Source organism: Ranitomeya imitator, chromosome 1 (assembly GCF_032444005.1).
Source record: "Ranitomeya imitator isolate aRanImi1 chromosome 1, aRanImi1.pri, whole genome shotgun sequence".
Taxonomy (NCBI): domain Eukaryota; kingdom Metazoa; phylum Chordata; class Amphibia; order Anura; family Dendrobatidae; genus Ranitomeya; species Ranitomeya imitator.
Window position 1 is genome coordinate 1,061,144,714 of NC_091282.1, and position 19,051 is coordinate 1,061,163,764.

Consider the following 19,051-nt stretch of genomic DNA (forward strand, 5'->3'; position numbering starts at 1 on the left):
TTTCTCAGCCTTCTTGTACCTTCTGCTACATTTCCAAGTTGAAGACCCTAAAGTCGACGACCCGGAAGACCACCCCGATGACGACGACGACGACCCGGAAGACCACCCCGATGACGACGGCGGAGACGACGACGGCGGAGACGACGACGGCTGAGACGACGACGGCGGAGATGACGACACTGGAGACGACGACCCTGGAGACGACGACCCTGGAGACGACGACATGGAAGACCGAGAAGCAGAAGAACAAGAGGCTGCAGAACAAAGAGCAGAAGAACATTAAGCATAAGACTTAATATCAGAGCAAAAGATATTATCTAAATTATATGCAGAAGAAGACTAAGCAGTGTATGGGGGTGAGTCCGTTCCTCCTCGTGGTGCCCCTGGATAAAGCCTGATGCTGCAGGCCAAACTGAACGCGGACAAATGTAACTTTTGTGACTGGCAGAACGGAAGGTGTAATCTTCCAACTTTTATAGATAACAACTACGGGAATGCCTGTCACAAATGAGAATATGATGAAGAAGTAGAATAGGAAGAATAATAACAGTGGAATAAAAAGAATATGTAGAATAGGAAGAATAATAATAGTTGAATAAAATGAATATGAAGAATGTAATCAAAAAAAAAAAAAAAGGTAAAGGATGAAGAAGAAGATGAATAAGGTGAAGAAGTAGTTGATGTCAAAGATGCTGATGATGATGAAGATGAAAGTGTGGGAAAAGAAAAAAAAAAAGAAAAAAAAGAAGGGGAAGGGCGTAGAATAGTGAAACATCAATATCTGACAAAATAAAAAAAAAAAATTACATAGTCAATATCTTTGTCACTCCGAACGTCTTAAAAAAAAACAAAAAACATGCTATTCTATTTGATTGGGATAAACCTCTATGACTTTAATGTCTCCGCCACCTCCCCAAATGCATCCGGCATTATTCTTAGTTGTTTTCCTTCATGTAGAATGAACCTACAAGGCAAGAAAGGGTTTATTTTAATTCCGATATTTTGGTCCCATTGACTTGCATTGGGATCGGGTATCGTATCGGCGATATCCGATATTTTTTGAATATCGGCCGATCCTATCCGATACCGATACTTTCCGATATCGGAAGGTATCGCTCAACACTAAAAACGACGATAGAAATTAGCAAAGCCCAAGAACTTCTGCAAACTCTTAAGAGATGCAGGCTGCGTCCAGTCACAAATAGCCCGAACCTTGACGGGATCCATCTCAATAGTAGAAGGGGAGAAAATATACCCCAAGAAAGAAATCTTCTGGACTCCAAAGAGACACTTTGAGCCCTTTACAAACAAGGAATTAGCCCGCAGGACCTGAAACACCTTCCTGACCTGCTGAACATGAGACTCCCAGTCATCAGAAAAAACCAAAATATCATCCAAATACACAATCATAAATTTATCCAGATATTCACGGAAAATATCGTGCATAAAGGACTGGAAGACTGAAGGAGCATTAGAAAGTCCGAAAGGCATTACCAAATACTCAAAATGGCCCTCAGGCGTATTAAATGCGGTTTTCCACTCATCACCTTGCTTTATTCGTATAAGATTATACGCACCCCGGAGATCAATCTTAGTGAACCATTTAGCCCCCTTAATGCGAGCAAACAAATCAGTCAACAAAGGCAAAGGATACTGATATTTTACGGTAATCTTATTCAAAAGACGATAATCTATACAAGGTCTCAAGGACCCATCTTTCTTGGCCACGAAAAAAAAACCTGCTCCCAAAGGGGACGAAGATGGACGGATATGTCCCTTTTCCAAGGACTCCTTAACATAATCCCGCATAGCAGTATGCTCTGGCACTGACAGATTGAACAAACGACCTTTAGGAAATTTACTACCAGGAATTAAATCTATAGCACAATCGCAATCCCTGTGAGGAGGAAGCGAACTGAGCTTAGGCTCCTCAAAAACATCCCGATAATCCGACAAAAATACAGGAACCTCAGAAGGAGTAGATGAAGCGATAGAAATCGGAGGTGCATCATCATGAACCCCCTGACATCCCCAGCTTAACACAGACATTGTTTTCCAGTCAAGGACTGGATTATGAGTTTGTAACCATGGCAGACCAAGTACTAGAACATCATGTAAATTATACAACACCAGGAAGCGAATCACCTCCTGATGAACGGGAGTCATACGCATGGTCACTTGTGTCCAGTACTGAGGTTTATTCATAGCTAAAGGTGTAGAGTCAATTCCCTTCAAAGGAATAGGGACTTCCAGAGGCTCAAGACTAAACCCACATCGCTTGGCAAATGACCAATCCATAAGACTCAGGGCAGCGCCTGAATCTACATAGGCATCGACGGAAATGGATGATAATGAGCAAATCAGAGTCACAGACAGAATGAACTTAGACTGTAACGTACTAATGGCAACAGACTTATCAACCTTTTTTGTGCGTTTAGAGCATGCTGATATAACATGAGCTGAATCACCACAATAAAAGCACAACCCATTTTTCCACCTATAGTTTTGACGTTCATTTCTAGACTGAACTCTATCACATTGCATTGTCTCAAGTGCCTGTTCAGAAGACACCGCCAAATGGTGCACAGGTTTGCGCTCCCGTAAACGCCGATCAATCTGAATAGCCATAGTCATAGACTCATTCAGATCCGTAGGCGCAGGGAACCCCACCATAACATCTTTAATGGCCTCAGAAAGGCCATCTCTGAACTTTGCAGCCAGGGCGCACTCATTCCACTGAGTAAGCACTGACCATTTCTGAAATTTTTGACAATATATTTCTGCTTCATCTTGCCCCTGAGAGAGAGCTAATAAAGCTTTTTCAGCCTGAATCTCTTGGTTAGGTTCCTCATAGAGCAAACCCAATGCCAGAAAAAACGCATCCACATTAAGCAACGCAGGATCCCCTGGTGCCAATGCAAATGCCCAATTTTGAGGGTCACCCCGCAGGAAAGATATAATAATCTTAACCTGCTGAGCAGGGTCTCCAGAAGAGCGAGATTTCAAAGAAAGGAACAGCTTGCAATTGTTCCTAAACTTCAGAAAACTAGATCTATCTCCAGCAATGAACTCTGGAATAGGAATTCTAGGTTCAGACATAGGAGCATGTACAACAAAATCTTGTATATTTTGAACCTTAGCAGCAAGATTATTCAAGCTGGAAGCTAAACTCTGGACGTCCATGATAAACAGCTAAGGTCAGAGCCATTCAAGGATTAAGAGGAGGAAAAAAAAAAAAAAATTAGCCAGGCTGCAATTAGGGCTAGGCAGCAACCTCAGAGGAGAAAAAAAAAAAAAAAAACTTCCTCAGACTACTTTTCCTCCTACTTCAGCCCAAACATTTTGGCCGGCTATACTGTCATGATTCCAATGGCAGGGAATCACAAAAGGACAAGCACCAACGAGCTCTAGGGTGATGGAACCTGAGCTGACCGCGACCCTAAACCTGAACACACAAATAACAATAGCCGGGGAACGTGCCTACGTTGATCCTAGACGTCTCGCACCAGCCGAAGATCTAACTTCCCCTATTAGAAGAAACACAGACCTCTCTTGCCTCCAGAGAAATACCCCACAGAAATAGCAGCCCCCCACATATAATGACGGTGAAATGAGAGGAAGGCACATACACAGTATGAAATCAGATTCAGCAAAATGAGGCCCGCTAAAACTAGATAGCAGAGGATACAAAAGTAAACTGCGCGGTCAGCAAAAAACCCTTCAAAAAACCATCCTGTAATTACTTGAACTCATGTTCCAACTCATGGAACATGAGGAGCAATTACAGCCCGCTAGAGCAACCAGCAGCAAGAAACAATTATATGCAAGCTGGACAAGACAAAAATAAATCAAAACGTGGAACAAGAAAATCAAAAACTTAGCTTGTCCTGAAGATTACTGAAGCCAGAAGCTGAGGTAACAAAACACTCTGATAACCTTGATAGCCGGCGGGGAAATGACAAGAAAGCCTGGTTAAATAGGAAACTCCCAAATCCTAATAGAACAGGTGGACACCAGAGACAGCAGAACACAAATCACCCAGTACCATCAGTAACCACCAGAGGGAGCCCAAAAACAGAACTCACAACACTGCTGCCATTATCCTAGTGAGTCAGTGGAAGGGTGAGACCCTATAATGTGCACCATCTTGGGTATTTTGCTGGGACTGTTCTACATGTTTTTTTCCTTTTTTTGTGGTTCATTAAAGCAAAGTCACACTGTTTTACCCTCACCCTGTGTTGTCTGAGTAGCATTATACGTTTATTAAAAGGAGAGCGGGCATTTGGCGGGATGAATTCTTGTCCATGCGGTTTCGGCTAGTGGACCAGGGAGCCTGCTGACCCTTTGTGTCTCCACAAGGACCTTTCACCAACAAGGTCATACAATGTAATAGTGGCTGCAAAGTTAAATAAAACTTTTTTGTTTGTTTTTATCATTTTGCCTTTCAATTTTGGAGATATTAGAATTCAAAGTGTTTAGTAGAAAAACTGTAGGAGAGTAAAAGCGTACAACACCATCGAGTGATACCCTTTTGGAAAATAAAAAAAGAAAAAAAGGTGCTCAACCAAGCGAGTTGAGGGCAGGCACAACTCCTATGAACACCTGAAACTATCAGGTGCTGCTTCCTCTTGGCTGGGGTTTATTCTCTTCCAGTATGGTTGACCAATTTGGACATAAGATGACATAAAATGAATCCGTAGAACCAAAATGAGTTGAATGTTTTTTATGAAGACAAAAAGAGAAATGATCCAGCTAGAGGTGGAGGCAGTTCAGAATTTGTGAGACTTTATTAGACAACTAAAGCGATAAAAAGTTCTTCAACAAGAAAAATCTTTACATAGCAAACACCTGGCACACCAGTGAGGAGGATCAACGCGTTTCAACTATGAAGTCTTACTCATGATCTACAATGTTTTTTATTTCCACAATACATTTTAACGTTGAACTATCGTTTTATTCAACTGAAAAATATGCAATTGTTTTTTATTTGTAAAAGATGCTAGTCCAGTGTTGAAACGTGTTATGGAATAAAAATTTCCAATTCATCTTTGTCTTAAGCATTCTTCATTACAGGATGATAGTGTGTTATTGTCCAAATTGGTCACTCAAGGTATTTGGCACTGAATAAGTTAACTTTAGTTAAGTCCAAATGAGTATTTTCAATTGAAATGTGTACGTCATCTCACTGTATGAGTGGCTATCTGATAACACCCACTTGAGCTCATTAGATTAGCTTGAGCTCATTAGATTAGCACCATTTGCATGGTATAAGTTGAATGGAGAAGGTCAGATATGACGTCAGTCAGATGTGACATCATTTGAAGTGTAACATCAGAAATATACCAGAATGGTAACCCATGGTATATTCTCCCTCATGCTCTCATGTCCTGATCAATCTGCTTTCATCCACAGGTACGTTTGAACCATCTCTTAACCCAGAATGCCCACTGCACCCCAGAATCCCATGTACTCTCTCTTCCTCTGTTTTAACTGGTATGCTGCCACTTTTTCCCTGACTTTAATTCCACATACCATATCTCTATTTTACTGAATACATATTGATATGCTCGTAGCCCTATCCTTTCATTTTATTCTGTCTCTTTCTTTAGCTTTGATGCTAGTCAAATGTTCCTTTAGCTGCAAAAAATCGGTCAGACGGTAAGACTAATTACTGTCTTCTAATTTTACTTACCTTTTCTTCTCTTACCCTGCTCTTTAACCATGCTCACATTTGCCCTCACTGTTTTTGCTCCACTAATCCTCACTCTCCTTCGCTATCCCCAAACCCCTGTACCCTAAAACCAAATAACTATCTCCCCCTCTCTCCTACTCCCTACCTCGCTTAATCTGCATACAAGGTCCTTAACCTCTGACCTCTACATCTAAAATATAATATAAGCCGATCACTTTCCTTCACCCACCTGCTTTCCTTTTCTTTGCTACTTCTCACTGCTGATGAGATGACATATCCCTCACGTCATACATCCCTCTAATCCTCACCCCTTTACTTCTCACACTAAGAGAAACTACTGCAATCGCTTGCACTTAAAATCTGAGCCACTGACCCTGACCCCCCTGCTTCCTCTCTCTCTGTAGCACTTTGAAATGCACGCTCCATCTGTAACAAGCTCCACGTGATCCACAATCTCTTTACTTCCCACAACCTTTCCTTCCTGTCCCTCACTGAGACCTGGCTGATGCCCCCGACACGGCCTTCCCCGCTTCACTGAGTTACAGTGGCCTCCACTTTACCCACATTCCTTGTTCTAGCAACAGACATGGCAGAAGAGTGGGTTTCCTTCTTTCCAAAAACTGCTCCTTCAACCATATCCAACCCCACCCTCCCTTATCCTCCCTTCTTTTGAGGTTCACTCTGTCCTCTTCTACTCTCCCTCTAATCTCCAAATGGCTGTCATATGCCAACCACCAGGCTCAGCCATTGCCTTCAATGACCAATTCTCCACCTGGCTTCTTCACTTTCTCTCTGCTGACATCCCCATCATCGTCATGGGCGACTTTAATATCTCTACTGACACCCGCCAGCCAGCAGCCTCGAAACTCCTGTCCCTTAACTCATCCTGTGGACTTACTCAGTGGTCCTCCAGAGCCACCCACACAGACGAACATACACTAGACCTCATCTTCACCCCCCTCTGTTCCCTATCTAATCTCACAGCCTCTCCCTTCCCCGTGTCTGGCCACTATCTACTCATCATCTCATTCTTGTCCTTCTCACCCACCTCCCATGTCCAGCCACTAGCACATCCTCGCAGAAACCTCACACACCTAGATATTCAGAGACTCTCATACTCTCTTCTACCTCTGTCCTGCATATCTTCACTCCATGACATGGACAGCGCCACCGCTTTCTATAATGCTACCTTCACATCAGCCATAGACTCAGTCGCCCCTCTCATGCATGGCAAAGTGTGACAAATCAATAGGCTACCCTGGCACAACAATTTCACCAAAAAACTTCGACAAGCATCCAGGGTTGCGGAGCAGCATTGAAAGAAAACACACCTGCCAGATCACTTCACTGCTTTCAAACAAGCTACACTTGCCTTCAAATGAGCCCTCACCTCTGTGAAACAGACCTGTTTCACAAACCTTGCATCTTCATTATCCTACAACCCAAAACAACTGTTCAGCATATTCAACTCTCTCCTCTGCCCAACACTGCCTCCTCCGACTCCCCTAATCTCTGCCGAGGATTTGCTACCTACTTCAAAAATAAGATCAACCAAACAAGGCAAACCTTTACTGTTCCACCATCCCAACCACTCCGTATACCAGACCTCTGCCCTTCCCTAATAACCTCCCTCTCCAACATCACTGAAGGAGAGCTTACTCACCTCCTTTCCAAATTACACCTCACCACCTGTGCACTTGACCCCATCCCTTCCCACCTTCTCCCCAACCCCAGATCCTCTAGATCAACATGTTAGGGCATGTTAGGTTAGGCTATGGGTTGAACTGGATGGACTTATAGTTTTCCTTCAACCTTAATAACTATGTAACTATGTAACTATATGTAACATGCTCATTCCAGCCCTAACCCATCTCTTAAACCTAAGGAACAAAAGGGGGAACACACAAGCGCTAATCCTATACACAAAGTCCCTAGCAGCTGGAGTCAGGGCAGGTGAGTGCCAATCCTGCTATAGAGGTACTAAATATAAAAAATTACAGCTGAAACCGCGCATAAAGGGACCAAAAACACGTGTGAAAATATAGAAACACACGTGCAAACAATGAAAATGGCAACTGGGGGGCTTCTGGAGGCTAAACAGAACCAACCAAGAAGCAGACAGAAGCACCGAGGGTCCACCCGTGGCCGCTGCTAAAAAGCAACCCAATGACCCACAATGACAGTGTGGCGGGCCCCCTCACAGATCTAAAGTATCAAATGATACATCCAGATAAAAGCACAAATATGTGAAAAAAAGGGGGGGGACTTACCAGAGTACAGATGCAGCGATGTCAGTGAGGTGGGCGCACATGGGGTTCTGTGGTGGAGAGCCCAGCCCCAGGAAGATGAATAGGCGTGCAGGCAAGCAAGCCTGAGAGGTGGGTGCAACACGGTCAATGAGTAAATACACGTGGGTGCTGCGCAGGGAAGCCCCGAGTCCAGGGAAGGAATAGATGAACGGGCGAACCTGCAGGGAAGCGGGCACAGAGACGCTGTGCGGTAGCTACGTAGAGCCAGGGAAAGCCCCGGCCGGTGGCGTCCCTGGATACGAGCGGGGGGAAAGATGGCCGACAGGAGACTCAGCGTGTGACGTCACAACTACGGAGCGGCACTGGGACCAGACTCAACCAACGCGTTTCAGAGGAACTCTGTCCTTCTTCATCAGTGTTACCGGTCCCTGGGTGCTCAGATGATTTATGCAAGAGCCCTGTCAATCAACCCCCAAGCAGCCCGCCCCTATCCCCAGTAATCTGGGCTGCCCATATATGAGAATGATGGATGAATGTAAAGGTATGGTGTTAGCAGACCCCACTTAACCCAATGAGACCATGCCACCAACCCGGGAACAACGGGAAAAGTAGGTAATCAATAGTTAATATATAATGGATAATAAAGATGATCATGGCAGCGTGTGGGTGCAATGGATAAATCGCATTTACTAGAAAAAAAGGCAGAAAGGAGAACACTGCTCACAAACATGTGAGTACACAAAATGAATAAATAGATATAATAAAAACAACTTTTAATAAATAGATTATAAAATGGAGATCGTGTAATATAAAATAAAATGAAAATAACAAAAAAATATATATATAATATTAAAAGATACAAAGTGCATGTATCGGAGTAAAAATAAAAATAAAAATAAAAACAATTTCCCTTGCACGTTAGTTATATGTACCTGTACAGGAAATCCACCGGAGGAGTCCCCATAAAATGACCCCACCTAAGTATGCTCTCCGAGAATGACCAGGGAGAAGTGTAAAAAAGAAGTAAAGTGGGTACACTCAGGATAATGAATGGTTGGGTTAATGGGGATGGGTACTAAAACTGATGTGTGCCCCACACAATAGTCAAAAAGCAAATAATTCCAGCCCATGATTAAGGCCCTTGGGTGCAAGACAATTAAGGGAAAATATCCATTTCGATTTAATTCTAGACATAGATTGTATTAAATTGCCCCCTCTCATGTTTTGTTGGATTTTTTGGATCCCGAGAAAGCGCACGTATTTTGTGGATCTGTCATGTTTCTCACTAAAATGTCGTGAGAGGGGGTGGCCCACAAAACCTTTTTGGATATTTACCAGATGCTCCTTGATCCGCACCATGAGTGGTCTCTTGGTGCGGCCCACATACAATTTCCTACACGGATACTCAATAAGACAGATAACTTTTGTGGAAAAACAAGAAATGCTCTCCTTAATGGTAAATTCATGCATAGAGTCTGAGTCCGTGAATGTGTATTGGCACGTTTTTTTGAAAGAGGTGTTTTTGCAACCGTAACAGCTGCCACAGGGTGTAAACCCCGGCCTAGTACCTCTATGGGTGCCCATTTGAAGCTTCTGCTCAGCAGCTGTTAACACCATACCTTTACATTCATCCATCATTCTCATATATGGGCAGTCCAGATTACTGGGGATAGGGGCGGGCCGCTTGGGGGTTGATTGACAGGGCTCTTGCATAAATCATCTGAGCACCCAGGGACCGGTAACCCTGACGAAGGAGGACGGAGTTCCTCTGAAACGCGTTGGTTGAGTCTGGTCCCAGTGCCGCTCCGTAGTTGTGACGTCACACGCCGAGTCTCCTGTCGGCCATCTTTCCCCCCGCTCGTATCCAGGGACGCCACCGGCCGGGGCTTTCCCTGGCTCTACGTAGCTATCGCACAGCGTCTGTGTGCCCGCTTCCCTGCAGGTTCGCCCGTTCATCTATTCCTTCCCTGGACTCGGGGCTTCTCTGCGCAGCACCCACGTGTATTTACTCATTGAACCTGTTGCACCCACCTCTCGGTGCACCGCTGTGCTGCAGCCCCTCTCAGGCTTGCTTGCCTGCACGCCTATTCATCTTCCTGGGGCTGGGCTCTCCACCACAGAACCCCATGTGCGCCCACCTCACCGACATCGCCACATCTGTACTCTGGTAAGTCCCCCCCCTTTTTTTCACATATTTGTGCTTTTATCTGGATGTATCATTTGATACTTTAGATCTGTGAGGGGGCCCGCCACACTGTCATTGCGGGTCATTGCGTTGCTTTTTTGCAGCGGCCACGGGTGGACTTCTGTCTGCTTCTTGGTTGGTTCTGTTTAGCCTCCAGAAGCCCCCCAGTTGCCATTTTCATTGTTTGCACGTGTGTTTCTATATTTTCACACGTGTTTTTGGTCCCTTTATGCACGGTTTCAGCTGTAATTTCTATCTTTAGCATCTCTTAAACCTATCGCTATCTTCTGGTATCTTCCCCTCTACCTTCAAACATGCCACCATCACACCCATCCTCAAAATCCAAATCCAGGTAGATGGCCAAAATACAATGTCCTCAGTACACACAATTCCTTCCCCGGGGTTGATAGTCTCACAGCCTCTGTACCAAGCGATACTCACTGTCTCCCAACTTTTGATTGGCCCACAGACTTTGTATCTATCACAAGTATAGTCTGTAGTCACAGTCCAGGCTCCTCCAAATGACAGGTAACACAACCAAAGCCCATGTATCCAGCAGCAACAGTTCTGGTTAAGAACGTTCTTGAAATCCAGATTACAAATTTCTCAACAGTACCACATGTGTACAGCCCAGATAACAACCGATCTCCAAACACCATAGACCATACTACATGCCCACCAGTACGTCATCCTCGATCATCTCTCTTTGACGTCACTTCAACAACTCCCACCCCTTTAAACATTTGCTTTTAGCTCAAAGAATGAAGCATATTCTGGCATCCTATCATCTGGGATTGTATGTGAGACCCCCTCTGATGACAGCTCCCCTAGGTCTATTATCCTCATCCACACAATTTGACAAGCGCTATAAGAACAATGGAATGATAAAGTTCCTTGACTAATACTTTTGGGTTTGGCCTTATGTATGCATGAGATCAAGGCTGCATGTCTTCTTCTGCTTACTGTCTCCAATTGGAAACATTGATTCCTGAGGCTAAACTGATGACCAAGCAATTACATAAAATACAATAATATCAACGCAACTGATATTCCATGCTGGAAAATCCCGTAGAGTTTTAGACCTTGCTCTATGTCCATTTGTCCTATAGTGTTTAGTAAGTGGCCAACTCCTCACAAGCAACCCACCAGATAGAGACCCAACTTGGATTCTCCACATTTCAAAAAATTATTGTCACACACAAATAAAGTGGCATCAATTTTCAAGGAGTAAAAACAGTATAACGAGCCTCTGACACAACTTATACTACAGGCAACACAACAGATGGAGACCAAACTTGGAGTCTCCATATTTCAAAAAAATTTTTGTCATACACCACTCAAGTGGCTTTAATTTCCACAAAGAAGAAACAGTATAGTATGTCTCTGACACACCTTCAACTACAGAAACTCACTATATGGAGACCCAATTTGGATTCTTCACATTTCAAAAAATTATTGTCACATACCACTAAAGTGGCATCAATTTCCACCAAGTAGTAGTCACCACACTGGTGACTCCATCACATGATTGTGGGTCACTGGTCTGTTGGTATGACAACTGGAGATCTCCTGGAGACCTCTATGGTTGTCAAAGCCGGCTGGCAGTGAGTGCCATCCAGTGGTCGGCGCTCATAGCAAGGAAGAAAATCTGCTTTTTAGAGGCGATCTAATCATCGCCTCTATGTAGCAGTGCCGATCGGGTTGTGGCAGCTTCTAGTCCCCCAGGGAGACTATAGAAGCACAAGCCATTCATAAATAAATGTTTTTAAAAATATAAAAAATAAAAAATATAAAAGTTCAAATCACCCCCCTTTCACCTCATACAAAATAAAACAAGAAAAATAAAATCAAACACACACATATTTGCTATCGCCTTGTTTAGAATTGCCTGATCTATCAAGAAAAAAAGTATTAACCTGATGGCTAAACGGTGTAGCAAGAAAAATAGTCAAAATGCCAGAATTATTTTTTTTGGTCACTGTGGTATTGCATTAAATTGCAATAACGGGCGATCAAAAGATTGCATCTGCACCAAAATGGTATCATTAAAATCATTAAAAAAGTCAGCTCGGCGTGCAAAAAATAAGCTCTCACCCAACCTGAGATCACGAAAAATGGAGATGCTACAGGTATTGGAAAATTGTAGATCCATGACTTGTTCATTTTGATTAAAGTTAGATAGGCTATACTGTCATGGGACAGCTCGATGCACTTATCCATCAGGACGTGCCCAGCCATGCTGGAGACAAGTTTTGAGAGAAAGCTGACTGCCATGCATGAAATAACCTAAAAGACTTGACAGTCAAGATCAGGCCACTATTCCATTTTTGAAGAGCAAAATGCAAAAGGGTGGAAATCCCCCCAGATGGCATTAATATTGAACTTGATATACTCCTGCACCATCCTTTCCAGTCGTACTTGTACTCTGTTCTGCTGGTACACGGGCTGGTCTAAAAAATTTGTGAAGTAACTCTCAGAAAGTGTTTATGCACCTTACTCTGCTGCTATAGATTTTTTGGTGATGCCTTGACATTCCCAGGGTTGGAAATCTAGTAATGAGATGCACGATGTGTGCCTCAGTGCTGTCTTGGGGAAAACCTCTCTTAATATTGTCTACAAGCATGTTCAAGGCATATTAATTTAAACATTGCCTGATCAGCACAGTACAGAGGTTGTGGGGATTCTCTCTGCACTGTTGAAATGCATGTCTCATTAAGGGAGAGATTGAGGGCATAGGTCTAGGTCCTAGAGAAGGAGGAGGAGGGAGCACTGGAGCAACTGTTAGATACAGAGGTTTGTCTCAAAGCATTGGGGATTCCAAGATTTGTTGAGCGGCCCTTGCCTGCCCCCCCACAGCTACCAGAGTTACCTAGTACCCAGTCAACAATATATAATGCTCCTGGCCTCTGATTGCACCCTGGCAGACAAAGATTTCCTTAAAGAATGGGTGAGGTTGCCTGCAACATGCTAATGTAGCAATGTTAAGGTGGAGGAAAAGGTGGAGAGAACACTTGATGCAGCGCTTGTCATCCACTGAAGCATATACTCTTTCTGACCCTCATCTACAAGGCATAGCTGCCAGTAAAAGGGATTCGAGTAGCCCTTCCAGTAACAAAATTTGTCAGTTGTCTTTGGATAGGATGAGAAAGTGTTTGCTCAGTAGAACTTTCAATAACATTACCACCTAACCCATGTACCATTGTCTGATTCCTGCACCACTGTATTAATCCAGTCAATTGTGGATGGCTAATTACTCGCTGAGTAACGAATAACCTGAATACCGTTCTAGTCAAGTGAGTAATGGATAGTGCCTAATGTATTTGATCATCACATATATATATAGTATATATATATACATTTTGTTTACTGATAGCATATATGGTATGCATGTGGTTTCTATCAGTTGATATACAGATATATACACTGTTCAAATAAATAAACGGAACACTTAATGAATGCAATGTAATGCCAAGTCAATCACACTTCTGTGAAATCAACCTGTACAGTTATGAAGCAACACCAATTGCGAATCAATTTTTCCTGCTGTTGTGCAAATGTAACAGATAGAACAGAAAGACAACAGATACGAATGAAAGGTAATTAGCAAAACAACCCTTATAAAGGAGTGGATCTGCAGGTGGTGACCACAGACCAATTATCTGTTCTCATCCTTTTTTGGCTGTTGTTTTGGTCACTTTTGCATTTTGTCATTGCTGTCACCCCTAGATGTCCTGTACAGTAGCTTGAGGCAGTGTCTACAAACCAAAGAAGTTGCTCAGATAGTGCAGCTCATCCTGGATGGCACTTCAATATGAGCTGTTGCAAGAAGGGTATCTGTGTCCAGAGCATGGAGAAAATAACAGAAGAAAGGCCAGTATACAAGGAGACATGGAGGGGCCAATAGGGGGCTAACATCCAAGCAGCAGGACCGCTACCTCCTTCATTGTGCAAGGAGGATCAGGAGAAGCAGTGCAGCATGACCAGAGCTGTGCAGCATGACCTCCAGCAGGCCACTAACATCCACGTGTCTGCTTAAACTGTCAGAAACAGACTTCATAAGTATGGTATGAGGGACAAACATCCACAAGTGGGTGTTTTACTTAAAGCCCAGCACTGTGCAGGGCGATTGGCATTTGCCAGCAAACACCAAAATTGGCCGATTTTACATTGGTGCTCTGCGCTTTTCATGCGTATGATAGACGTGGCAGAGTCTGGAGACACCACAGAGTATGTTCTGCTGCCTGCAACATCCTCCAGAATTATCAGATTGGCTATGGGTCAGTAATCGCGTGGGAGGCACTATTTTGGAGGGTCACCCATCCCTCCATGTGCTAGCCTGAGATACCCTGACTGCAAGTAGCAGGGCTGGACTGGCAATTCTGGCAAATGCCAGAAGGGCCTGTCTGGTTGTGGGCTGCCCTGTCTGTGAGTCGCCCGCCAGGGCCGTGGGGTACTCGGTACCAGGCCCATACCTAAAGGGGATGTCACAGTGGCTATGACCCCATCCTTGGCCCTGGGCGCCCAATTTAAGAGTAAAGTCTTAAAAGGGATTATAAGAATAAAGTTTGTGTTCGTGACGCCACTTGTGGTTCTAGGTCAGAGGGGACAGACACTGCTTAATGGAGTCCTCTGGGGTGATGTTACTGCAGCAAAGATGGTGACTCTTCCCACAGGTGGTTTACTGGAGGTAGTCGGCCACAGTCCAGGGTACCAGGAACAGGTGGTGATATGGTCTGGTTGGCCTGGAGCCAAAGGTGGATCCCTCTCCCAGGTGAGGTCCCTAAGCCTTCCTACTCGCGCTCATATACAAGGTCCCTGCTGCCTGTAGCTTGCTGGCAAAGTCTTCTCTCTCCTGTCCTGGAACAGTTAACCGTATGGTGGGCAGTGTGAGCCTTTTTATAGGGTCTCTATCATGACCTGGGCTTCTCCTGCACTGCTGCACCTTCAGGTGTGGGTGCAGGCAAATTACATAAAGTCCTATGTCCTCCGGTTCTGCCATGCAACCTGGAGTACAACACAGCCTCGGGCTTCCGGTGCCTGGCTCCTGCGCTTCGGCCCAGAGGGTGCCCGGTCACAGTTCCCCTCTAAGCCCTTTCCTTCTGCGGTGCTTCTTTCCTCAGATGCTCACTACAATCCAACATTTCAGGTTCTCTTCCTTTTCTGGAGCTGCAGCTCACTCGTGGCTGCACGGCCCCACTGTCTGGTCTCAGTTCCTCATTCTTCCACTGTCTCTCCCGACTTGATTCTCCCCTGGTCTCCCTGGACTGACTGTCTAACTCCTCCTCCAGGCCAGAATACTTAAAGGTGGGGAAGCTCCCCTGAATCCAGGTCCAGAGCTTCCCCTTCTGGCCTGGATTCAGACTGTGTTGTATGTAGGTGCTTACCTGATAAAGGAAATCCTCCTTGCCGCCAAGCATGATATCACCCTCCCCGAAAAGGAAGGCAACATCATTGTAACAACCGGTTACCTGGGGTGTTACATCTACTACGTTATTAACAGTATCTAAGTTTTCAAGACAACCATACTGTTAAAAGTTTTGAGAGAGCACAAAGTCACTGACTCTTTCACTTACCCCAACAAGCCATGGGTATCATTAAAAATATTGGTCTTGTAGTAAATCTTGCTTTCCTCCATCCAGGGTAATATTAGTAATATATCTCATCTGGGGCTCGGGAACGTCTGAAGCATGTCAGCAGCAGTTCCCGAATGGTGAAGGCATTGATGTTATGGATTGGCCTGCCAGTTCTCCATACCTCAATCCAATTGCGCACATCTGAGACATCATGTCTCTTTCTATCCATCAACATGACATTGCACCACAGACTATCCAGGAGTTGGCGGATGCTTTTATCCAGGTCTGGGAGGAGATCCCTAAGGAGAACATCTGACACACCTCATCATGAGCATGTAGGGAGGACATACAGGCACACACACTACTGAGCATAATTTCCTTGCCTTTAGGCATTTCCACTGAAGTTGTAACAGCCCGTAATTTGATTTTCCATTTTCATTTTGAGTATCATTCCAAATACAGACCTCCATGGGATATTAATTTTGATTTACATTGATCATTTTTATGTTTTATTGTTCTCAACGCATTCCACTATGTAAAAAATAAAGATTATCAACAGGAACATTTGACTGAGTGATATCTAGTATGTGGTATTATAGCATTCCTTTTTTTTGAGCAGTGCATTTATAGATATAGCATGTTCACTGCTGGTACATTTTTTATGTTCACTGCTTATTCACTGTTGATACATTTATCCATACAGCATATTCTCTGCTGGCATATATTTAAGACTATACTCACACATATTCATATACAGTATACTGTATACTGTATGTATACATATATAATGTGTTTTTGTGTAGAATTTTTTGCAGCTGTAATATATTTAGAAATATAAAATACATAAGGACAATTTACATGTTATTTGTACACAGACTTTTTTTTTGGGGGGGGTGGAGTTATGAGCTCCATTTCAATTATCACCATCATCAGAAAAACTAGAATTAGCTCTACTTATATGTTATTTCTTTATTGCCAAGTAGAATTGGTATTCAGGAGTCAAGAAAAAAATGGTTGTCCCCTATACAGAGCTGAAATTGATGACATTTGTTCAGTGGTTACATTTTAAAACAGTGGAAAGAAACGACTTTAACTAAAATAGAGCAAAATATATATTTGTGCCACGTGTCCAACTTGGATACCCAATAATTATAAGGTACAGAGGAATCACGGAGGATGTTGGTACAGTCAGCAAGGTACTCCTTCAGCATCTTCCAAAATTTTGCACTCCTTGTGAGAGTACCCTACGCCTCAGGGCCAGTGCGATGGGAGGGTCTGAGAAAACTCTCCCAGAACTTTGCCAGTGTTCCCCTGCCTCTGCTGGATTGGTGTTGTGTCTCTCTCGTGTGTACTCCTTGGTTGTTGAATGAACTGTTACCTCTGCAGCCAGCTTTTTCAGATGGGAATTTTTTAATTAATTCCGCAACAAGGGCCCCCTGGTTCTGTCCCATTTTAGTCGACCTATCTGTCTCTGGGATAAGAGATAGAAAGTTCTTCTTGTAGTTTGAGTCTAGAAATGTCACGAACGAGTAATGACTGTCACCCAAAACTTTGAGAGTGCAAGGGTCACAGGAAAATCTGCGCAACATAAACTCAGCCATGCGTGCCAGACTGCTAATAGGCAAGACTTCCGTGTCCTCACCAAGAGGATGACTGACCATGGTCTTCCCCTCCTCCTGCCTGTCCTCAGATCATCCACGCTGAACAGACGGTATGACAGTTGTGCATGTAGTACCGTCTATAGCGCATGAAACTAGCTCATGTTCTTCCTCATCCTACTCTTCCTCATTGTCCCCCAATCCATGTTGGTATGAGATGAGGCTGGGCTGCTTGTAATCACACTGTATGATTCCTTGCTCCATCTCATCGTGCTCTGCCTGCAATGCATCCCCTTTGATTGTGATCAGAGAGTGTTTCAGAACACAGAGAAGCATGATAGTGATTTTAATTATGCCGTCATAGCTGCTTACCATTTGGTGGAGTCCTCAAGGTTTTGTAGGATGGTACATATGTCTGACATCCATGTCCACTCCTGAGGTCTTATGTGCCGAGTCTGAACTGAATACCGATAGCCTTGTTGATGCTGGTAGTCAACAACTGCCCTCTTCTTCTCACAAATCCTTTCCAACATCTTCAGTCTAGAGTTCCAATGCGTGGTGACATCATGCATGAGTCGGTGAGCCGGAAGCTGCAAACACTCCTGAAGCACGGCAAGGGTGGCAGAAGCTGTGGCTAACTTTCTAAAATGGGTACTTTGACAAGCAGATGCGGCAGCTCCAGGAAGGTTTTGAGATACCGCTGAATCACAAGGCTAAGCACATGGGCCAGGCATGGCATGTGTGTGAGCTCTCCTCACCTCAGTGCCGCCACCAGGTGCCGGCCACTGGCACACATGACCATGTCTGGCTGTAGGTTCTGTTGGGTCAGCCACAGATTTTTCTGCTCTTCTTCAGCTGTCCACAACTCTTCAGCATTGTGCGGTTTGTCACATAAGAATATTAGCTTCAGCAGAGCTTTTTGCCACTTGGCTGAGGCAGTGATGCAGTGCTTCCAGCTTGTGATTGATGTGGTCATTTCAGAGATGGAGGCTGAAGAGGAGGATGAGGACATACAGGAGCTGTACACTGTGGGGACAACCCTTATTGATGTAGGGCCCGCAATCCTCAGTCTCAAGACGACATATTCCATCCGAAGTTCGGACTGGGTCCCGGCTTCCACTATATTAACCCAGTGTGCCATCAGCGAGATGTACCATCCCTACCCACAAGCACATGTCCACATGTCCGTGGTTAGGTGGACTTTCCCAGTAACTGCATTGTTGAGGACATGGGTAATGTTGTAGGACACGTGGTTGTGTAATGTGGGGACAGCACACTGGGGGAAATAGTGGTGGCTAGGGACCGGGTATCGAGAGACGGCCGCCGCCATCAGGTTGCGGAAAGATTCCTTTTGCATGAGTCTAAAATACAACATTTTGAGTGCAAGTAGTCGAGAAATGTGTGAATTTAGTAGTGTGGCCTTTGGGGCATTGGCTGCGTATTTGCCCTTGCGTTCCAAGGACAGGGGTATGAACAACTGAACACTGTGTTGGGACAAAGACGTGGACATGATTGCTGATGAGGCTATAGTGGGTGCAACAACAGGTGCAGGGCAGGAGGCATCTTCGCGTGCACCATTGACATGGGATTGGCTTGCACGCACAACATCAGAAGAAGCACTGGTGTCACCCGCAGACTCTGTTCCTGGACCCTGGGGTTCGGCCTACAAAGTCGGGTGCTTTGCTGCCATGTGCCTGATCATGCTGGTGGTGGTCAGGCTGGTAATTTTGCTATCCCTGCTGATGCTGGCCTGG